The sequence below is a fragment of the Hylobates moloch genome, unplaced genomic scaffold (assembly GCF_009828535.3).
Source record: "Hylobates moloch isolate HMO894 unplaced genomic scaffold, HMol_V3 SCAFFOLD_17, whole genome shotgun sequence".
In the NCBI taxonomy this organism is placed as follows: domain Eukaryota; kingdom Metazoa; phylum Chordata; class Mammalia; order Primates; family Hylobatidae; genus Hylobates; species Hylobates moloch.
This window is the reverse complement of record NW_026652292.1, coordinates 60,793,443-60,802,917: the sequence shown is the minus strand read 5'-3', so window position 1 is coordinate 60,802,917 and position 9,475 is coordinate 60,793,443.

Here is a 9,475-nt window from a genome sequence, read left to right as displayed (position 1 = left end):
AAAAAATTAGGTCAGTTAGACAAAAAAATACAGAAGCTTAATTTTTTGCATGTTTGAGTGGAGTGTGAGTAAACTTATGGTTTGACTTCATTTCCTAGTCTGGTATATCTAAGACACTATTTGCTCTGAATAGGAAAGTCTGACAGTTCTGGGTTTGAACCCAGATGAGCCACTCACTTGCTGTTTGACTCTTGCTTACTTAGCTTTTGAGGGCTTCATTTTCTTCACATGAAAAATAATAATAACAGATTTATATCGTTTAGAAGAGAAGCCAGCAAATATTTTCTATGAAAAGCTAGAGAATAAATATTTTAGGCCTTGGAGTCTTAAAATCTCTATTGTACCTGCTCAACTCTGCCACTGAAGCACAAAAGCAGCCACAGATGATAGATAAGTGGATGTGCAATACTGAATTCCAATAAAACTTTATTTACAAAGCATATGGAGAGACAGATTTGGCTCAAGAGCCTTTGTTTGCCATCCTTTGGGTTGAATATAGACTACACAATGACAAAGAGATCCCAAAATATATTGCCTTAAATAAGACAGAAGTGGCCAGGTGCGGTGGCTTACACCTGTAACCCCAGCACTTTGGGAGGCCAAGTTGGATGGATCAGGAGGTCAAGAGATGGAGACCATCCTGGTCAACATGGTGAAACCCCGTCTCTACTAAAAATAAAAAAAATTAGCTGGGCGTGGTGGCGCGTGCCTGTAGTCCCAGTTATTTGGGAGGCTGAGGCAGGAGAATCACTTGAACCCAGGAGGTGGAGGTTGCAGTGAGCCAAGATATTGCACCACTGCACTCCAACCTGGGAGACACAGCAAGACTCCATCTCAAAAAAAAGACAGACATGTATTTCTCTCTCCTGTTAACAGTCTAAAGGTGACCATCAGGATTGGTGGGGCAGCTCTGCTCCATGTGGTCATTTGGGATCCAGGTTCTTTCCATCTTTTGCTCTTCTATGCCTAAGGAACATTCAAGGAATAGCAAAGACAAGGCTGGAGTGGCTAGAGCCAAGCAAGCAAAGGAAATAGTTTAGGAGATGAGGTCAGAGAGGATGTGTGTGTGTGTGTGTGTGTGTGTGTGTGTGTGTGTGTGTGTGTGTGTGTGTGTGAAACAAAGACAGAAAGAGCAGTTTACATTCTTGTAAGCTATTGTAGAAATTTGGCTCTTGCTCTGTGAATGATGGGAAGCCCTGACTTTTCCCGAACCATCTGATCAGACTTACACTTTAACAGGATCCCTCCAGCCACTAAGAGGAAAACAGACAAGGAGTCAGGGAGGCAGCAGGGGGCCTAGTGTGGCGGCCACAACAATAATCAAGGTGGGAAACCATAGTGACTTGGGCCATAGTGGACGTGGTCAGACTCTAGACTTACCTTTAAATGCAAATACGCTTTTAATTTTTTCTGCTGAGAAAGTTTATGACTTTGTTTGGCTTATCAAAAGTTGACCCTTTAAAAACTTACAAATCACTGTGTAGGCCAGTCACATTTAGATATGACCAAAGTCTTTGAGGAACCACTTAATGTCTGAGTATCATGGTAAATAGCTTCACATGAGAAGGAACTGTGTCTTTTTTGTGAAACACGGAATACTCACTGCTTGGCACAGTGCATAACATATAGCTGGGCACCACCACACCCAGCTAATTTTTGCATTTTTAGTAGAGACAGGGTTTCACCATGTTGACAAGGATAGTCCCCATCTCTTGATCTCGTGATCCGCCTGCCTCAGCCTCCCAGAGTGCTGGGATTACAGGTGTAAGTGCAGGAAAGTGCAGGTATATCAATGAACACAGAGTCTGCCATAAACTCAACCTTTGTGTCACCTTCATATGGTGCACAGCTTTCACTTTACCGTTTCTACCGTGTAGAGAACAAGAGCCCCAAGGAGAGATGGAGGTGTTCAAACGGGCTAGCCCATCCCCATTCAAGAAGCCACTGCCTCACAGGTCTCCTAGTTGTGCTTCTGTAAATCACAAGGTCATGGGCTTTTACAGTCTTCATTACTTGAGACTCAGATGGTTCAAGCTGCAGATTTCAAGGTGGTACCATGTTCATCATCTTCCACTGTGAAAACAAAGCACACACAGGAAAGTGCTAGCTCTCCCTCCCTTAGGCAAGACACGTCATCTCTGGGTCTCCGCTTCCTACCTAGAACACAAGGGGGTCGGAGTGAGAGGCTCCAAAGGATTTCAAGCCCCCTAAACTATTCCCAGACTCAGGCCTGGTCCCACCGCCCCCCACCGTGTCATAAACTCCAGAGAGAGTGGCTGGCTGGTGGCACACGAGAGGGCTCCACATCAGTGACCACCGGCTACTCATGGGTAAGTGGGTGGTCAGCAGAAAAGGCTGGGCTTAGAGCCAGGTGTGGTGGCTCACACCTGTAATCCCAGCACTTTGGGGGGCTGAGGCAGGTAGATTGCCTGAGGTCAGGAGTTTGAGACCAGCCTGGCCAATATAATGAAACCCCATCTCTACTAAAAATAAAAAATAATAATAATAGCTGGGTGTGGTGGCAGGCACCTGTAGTCCCAGCTACTAGGGAGGCTGAGGCAGAAGAATCGCTTGAACTCGGGAGGCGGAGGTTGCAGTGAGCCAAGATCATGCCATTGCACTCCAGCCTGGGCAACAAGAGCAAAACTCTGTCTCGAAAAAAAAGAAAAAAAAAAAAAAGGCTGGGATTAGACAGCCCTTCATGAAGAATGGCCTATCCAGCTTCTCATATGACCCACGCAGCAAAATAGACCCCCTCACCCTCTGTGTCCCCTCACCCCTCACCCCACTGCCAAATCTACATGCCCTCCTGGGAATGGGATTACAGAACAAAACATGGGCTCTAGAGTCAAACACATCTGGATCAGCACTTGGCACTTACAACGCTGAGGCTTTTTGCATATTTATGGATTAAAAATGGACGGTAGCCCAGTGGATAAGGGCACATCTTCTGGTGCCAGAGTTTCCTGGGTTTAAACCCAAGCTCCTCTTCCTGCTGGCTGTGTGACTCCAGACAAGTTCCTTAACTTCTCTGTGCCTCTGTTGATTCATCTGTAAAATGGGGATAATGATTGGAACTGCCTCACAGAATTTGTGAGGACCAACTGAGATAATAGCTATAAAGCCTTTAGAATAGCACCTGGCACTGGGCTAGGGCTACAGAAGGGTTAGATATGATTATTGTTTTCTCCATTTCAGGTCTTAGTGGCTGTGCAAACTTGAGGGAGTTGCCTAACCACTCTGGGCCCTGTTTTCCTGGCTTTGCCACTCTTCAGCTGTGTGACCCGGGGAAGCTCTCAACCTCTTTGTGCCTCCATTTCCACATCTGTAAAATGGGGATATGAAAGTGGCTACTTTGTGAAGAGTCCTGAGAATAAATGAGTTAAGGTATGTAACACTCTGCCTGGTGCCCGGTACCCTGCAAATGTCAACCAATCATTTAATCAGCATCCTTTTAGAAAATATTAATTGAGGTACACTTTGGGACTAGGCGTGCTGGGAAAAGAGTGGTGACCCCCACAGACACAGCCTCTGGAATGAGAGCTTCCTCCTGCCTTGCCTCCCACCCCAACCCATGACTTTAATGGTCATAGAAAATCTCATGTTAATTTCACATCTTTAATTTTCTCAAAGTTCAGCTAGCGTTTGTTTGAACTCACTTATTTTTCCTTTACAAATGTCCACTCTTTTCCATCCTCTGGGCCAGCATGACTATAAATCATTGTCTATGATTCCATGCTTAGAAAGAGCCAGGCTAGAACCTACCACTGGAGGGTTTTACTGGGTTATTTATTGTGACAGAAAATGCAAATGCATTGGCAGTAAACATAAGGAAGAAAAAGCTACTTCAGCAATATGTGCAGAACGTAAATGCAGATGGAAATGGGGGGTTGGAGTGTCATTTTTAGTAAGTAGAGCAGATACTCCACTTCGCTGAAAATATGAAATACCAGAAAATTCTCCTGACTTTCATGTTAATGAAAGAAATGTAAAGTTGACCTGCTTCCTTTTTCAGGAGCCCAGAATGACATTATATTTCAATATAGTTAGTGCTATTCAATGTGAAAAGCTGACAAAATAGCAAATAAAAAACCTAAAAGGGAGTGTGCGGAGAACAGGGCTTTGCTGAACAACATCAAGTCCTTTCTCATCACCTGCACTGCAGAAAGAGCCTCTCTTGGCGCTGCCAAATTTCCTTTTTCTGGTCTGTTTCATACCAGAAAGATCTTTTCCAAGTGGTTAAAAATATATTGTCCTGGTCTCTGTGCATAACTTGCAGACAGAGTTAGGGAACAGGGAGCCCGAGCTCCCCAGATCCACTCAAGGATAAGAAGCACTGCCTTGTCCTGAATAGTTGACATTAGACAAAAGGCTTGATTCCTACTCCTGATGTTTCCTTCCCTGTGGAGGGAGCCCGGGAGCACAGTACTCTTGGCACAAGTCTGCAGACCTCACTCTTCAGTCCCAATGAGGTGCAATAGGTGCAACGAGGTGAATTAGGACCAGAAACTGAACACGCTAAAACCAATCTCACCCTCTCCCTCTGGTCTGCCTGCCAAGTGCAAATGTTCATCTGCTCCTCCACACTGCAAATATGTGACCAGATATGTCAAAATGTGTGTTTCAGGGGTTGGTGTAAGGAAACCCATCTACATGCAGATAATAAGCTGTGGTCTCCAATGTAACCCTTATCAGTCATAAAGGGTGTTATTCTGGCATATTCCCTACTTCTCAAGGGCTGCAGTACTCAGGCAGAGAATCGGGGCTTGTGACAGGGCCATCCCAAACTCCAAGAGGTGACAAAGATGTCTCTGAGGTATCATGGATAGTCTTCAGAGCATCGTCATCTTCCTTGGGGTCAGCCACAACCCACGAAATGCAGCCTAGGAGACCTTATTGTCACTAAGAAGTCTTCTTGGCCATGGTTAAGGAAGTTAAGGTGACTACATTCCTCTTCAACATTCAATTCCCAGTCAAGACTCTGCTGAAATGCCTTCAAGAAATCTCCCTTGGTTTTTTAGCTAAATTGATTGTTTCTTCTTTTTAATTTCAATACAACTGTTTACTCACCTGGGTGCACAAATTATTTGTAGAAATGACTTCTCTCCCTTAAACAGCATGTGTGTTGTGGAAATGATGTCTCTCTCTTAAACATTGTGTATGTGTGTGTGGTGACACGTCATAGTGTGGCATGTGGATGTGTTGGTTCTTTCTTAAATTAATAGACCCATTTGGCAGCAAGCTCATTCCTATAAGCCAATAAAAATGGTGGTGTGTTAGTTATTCATTACTGCAAAACAAATTACTCCAAAACACAGCCGCTTAAAACAATAAATGCTTATTGTCTCACATAGTTTCTATGGATCAGGAATCCAGGAGTGGCATAAGTTTCTCAGGAAGTTGCAGTCAAGACATTGGCCAGGTCTGTAATCATCTGAAGGCTTGACTGGGGCCGACAGATCCACCTCCAAGTTGGTTCACTCCCATGGTGCAGACTGTTGGCAGAAGAACTCAATGTCTCCCACATGGGCCTCTCAACAGGCTGCTTGAGTATGTTCACAGCATGGTGGCTGGCCTCCCTCCAAGTGAGCAGTCCAAGACCTATTCTGAGATGTCATACACCGACACTTTTGCCACATTCTACTCCTTAGAAGCAAGTCCCTAAGCAAAGCTCATACTCCAGGGGAGGGAAACCAGGCTCCACCTCTTGAAGGGAGGGGCACCAAATAATTTGCAAGTATATTTCAAAACCACTGCAGGTCACATGGTGCAGAAAGACAGGAGCAGAGCAGAAGAATATTAAAACCTATTGAATTTATAATAGTAAGAATAAAATACATGAATGTTGGAACCTTTGGAGCTCCTTTCTCTCTATTGTCTGCCCAGGAAAACTGATATGGATAAATGTGGAAGAGAGCTGGCCAGTGGATGAAATGGTGATGTAAAGGTGAGCTTTGTGGAAGAGTGGAGAAAAGAGATTGGCACTGAAGTGGGCAGTGAAAGAGCAAGAGGCTTGTGGGAGACTTGATCTCAGAGGCAGCATTTGGATGGTTATGAACAGGCTTTCCTCTTCTTTCAGGGGCACCATAAAGATCAGAATTAATGGTATGATTATTTGGTTTGGAGGCTGTTTCATGAAGTATTACACTGTGGAGAGACTGGATCACATGGGTCCTATTATTTATTCAGGTTACATTCACACTCCCTGTGAATTCTCACCCTATGCAAACTGGCAAGAAAACGCTATTTTAAAAGATTCTTGGACGCTTTTATATCTTTCTTAAGACCTTTGTATACAGCAGTGTTCACATAGTAGGTAGTTAAAATTAGTGAGAAAGACTCAGGCAAAAAGTTTATTTGGATTTCCATATGATTTATAAGCCAAGACACTATAATCCAAAGAGGCAGGAAAATGATGTAAACTAGAAATAAAAATATTTGTAAGTGACAATGTGTCCAGAATTCTTTGACAGGTTAAGAGAAACAAAAGCAGGAGACGAGGAGAGAGTCACACCAGGGTGAGCAGAGAGTTGAGCCGGGGCCCGGGACAAGCATCAAAAGTGTCACTTCCTCTGAGGTCCCAACCCTACTTCCATAGGCTCCACAGCCCACACCACCTTTGGAAGCAAACAGGGAGATGGCAGAACTGATGGGCTGGCCACACCATCTCAAATCTCTTAGCTCCAAAACTGGAGGTGCTCATTAGGACCCTGCATTGTTTCTGCGGGTGATGGATGGTGTAAGGTAAGGCACAGTGATCTAGACTTGTTTCTCCTTCCATAACAATTGTTTCTTGGAAGAGTAAGAAAACTTAGCTGGATTTTATCTCTTTGTGTGGATTTCTGGGGTAGACACCCAGAGGTGTGTGCAGGAGCATGCTCTTTGGGGCCCACATAGAGATTCCAGCAGGTGCTGGAGATTGTGGGGTAGCCTTTCCATGACTGCTGGCCTCTTTTCCCGTGTTGCTTTGGTTTGCTGTCTGGCTAAAGGCAGGAGTGGGAGAAACTCACATTCCGCAAGAGGCTGCCTGGAGCAGAGGCCAAGAGGGTAAGGTTTGTCCAAGGCCTTCCATCTCAGCTTTGCTACCAATTTGTCAGAAAAAAAAAATCATTTGTGCCAATTAGACCCTGGTTAGGAAAGTGTTGTCCTGTCTGGGAGGCAGGTACAGAAGCCAGTTGCAAGGATAGGAGATCAATGAAAGTGACACATTACTTATGCATCCAATTCTTCTCAGGCCTCAATTTACTCTCTGAGACACAGAGAAAATAAGTGTACTTGCCTTGCTAATGGGTACATGGTTGGCTCTGGGCAATTTATATAGAGCACTTTAGTTCCAAGATGAAATGCACTGAGATATTAGGATTAGTCTCTGCTTTAATGAGTTTCTGACTTGCAGGTTTGAAAAAAATTAGTTCTTTTCTGTATTTCTCCACAAACACAAAACAGTGATTTAATGGTAAAACAACAATGAAAAGAAACCAAGCCATTCTCTCCAAAGTGATTAAAAGGGTACTCCTCCTAACCTGACATAACCTTTCCTCATATGAATTTATTATCTGTATTCACACTCATATTCCACTGGAATGCCTTGGGTCCAGGTGGATGGTTGCTTATGGTTAGTATCTATTCTGAGCAGGTAGGCATTCATACTGTTTGGTTGACGCCTGTGGTGGACAGACCTTAAGGTGACTTCTCGCAACCCTGAGTCATATTCTTGTATAATCTCCTCTCTTTGAGGACAAAAACTGTGACCTGCTTCAAACCAGTGTAATAGAGACCAGGTGATGAGATCTTTGGTTATTGCATCTAACTGCTTCATTCATTGCACAATTAGTCACACACTGTTTTGTGATGCAGAACATTTTTTTTTTAAGAGATGGGAGTCTCACTCTGACACCCAGGTTGGAGTGCAGTGACCTGATCAGAGCTCACTGCAGCCTCAAACTCTTGGGCTCAAGGGATCCTCCTGCCTCAGCCTCCTGAGTAGCTGGGACTAGAGGTGCATGCCACCACACCCAGCTATTTTTTATTTTTTGTAGAAATGGAGTCTCACTTTGTGGCCCAAGCTGGTTTCCAACTCCGGGGCTCAAGTGGTCCTCCCACCTTGACTTATCAAATTGCTGGGATCACAGGTTTGAGCCACTGTGCTTGGACTGTGATGCAAAATTTTATCCAAACCTTGTATTGTTGACTATAGCACCATGCAGTTACTATTTTCCCTCTTAACTAGATTTTAAGTCTCTTGAGGGCAAGAACTCTGTTCTTGAAGATTTTCAAAAGCCTGACAGCATATGGAAGTACTTGACACACAGTAAGCACACAGCCATATGTGATTTGGTTTCTGAGCCTTCATTTGTCCAACTAAACCAGATGGGTCTTAGATGAAGATATACCTGGCAAACACTGCATGCCTACTGTGGGCCAGGTTAGCTCCCAGACATGCAGAGAACAAGACAAAAGCTCTGTCCTCAGGAGTTCATGATGGTTCAACCCAATCAACGAAGTCTTGCAATCTCACTTCCTCCTTACCTTGTAGAATTGGAAGATATCCAAAGATTCCTAGAGTTCTTTGTCAATCTGTCAGGATTATAATTCCACAGATCAGGCAGAGTGTAACCATGAAGCTCTTCAGTGAATTTTTAGTGACTTTTGGGTGATGTTTTAGTTTCCAAATAGAAGAAGCAAAAGACCCTTGTGGTGGTTACCTTCCATCTAAACAAAGAGTGAGCTACAAAGATACTGCTGTCCCTCGGTGGTCCATGGGTGTCCCTGCAAATCTGTGACTCAAGTGGCCATATTCATATTAAGCAGACCAGAGATCAAAACCATATTAGGCATGAACCACTTTTTATTCATAGGCTTACTGAATATATTGAATTAAGAGGCATATAGTTTGTACACCCTATTTACCAAAAAGAGCTAAATATGTATACAGCCTAAAATACATCCACTGTAGTCTGCATACTGTAAAACTTGCTTCTTTACACATAGAAACTATTCTGATTTTACCTAGGTTATGCATTTAAAATACATACAAATGGTACCAAATAGCATATTGGCCTATTTTATCACAATTCTTATACATTCCTGATAATCAAAGGGACTGATAGGGAATGCATAGTTTCCTACTAGAAAAAAAGTAGATTTTGATACAAGCAATGGAATACAGTAAGGATAATAATAACTTGGTTTAGATATCAGTAGCTTTACAATATGCTTCTTATTTGAATGACATTACAGTTGGTTCTCTTCATTAATAATTGAGATGTTGTTGATTTTCCTGGTCATTCTACCCTCTGCTTGCCTGGCTGAGGCAAAGGAAATCATTATCCTTTTTTCCTTTTCTTCCAGTTTGTTTTTACTTTCCCAAGTTTCCTCCAGAGCCATCTGCCCACTTTGCCATTCCCCTTCCATTGCCACCCAAATCCGGACCACTTTCTAATTGCGTCATTGCATACAACTAGATTATTGTATT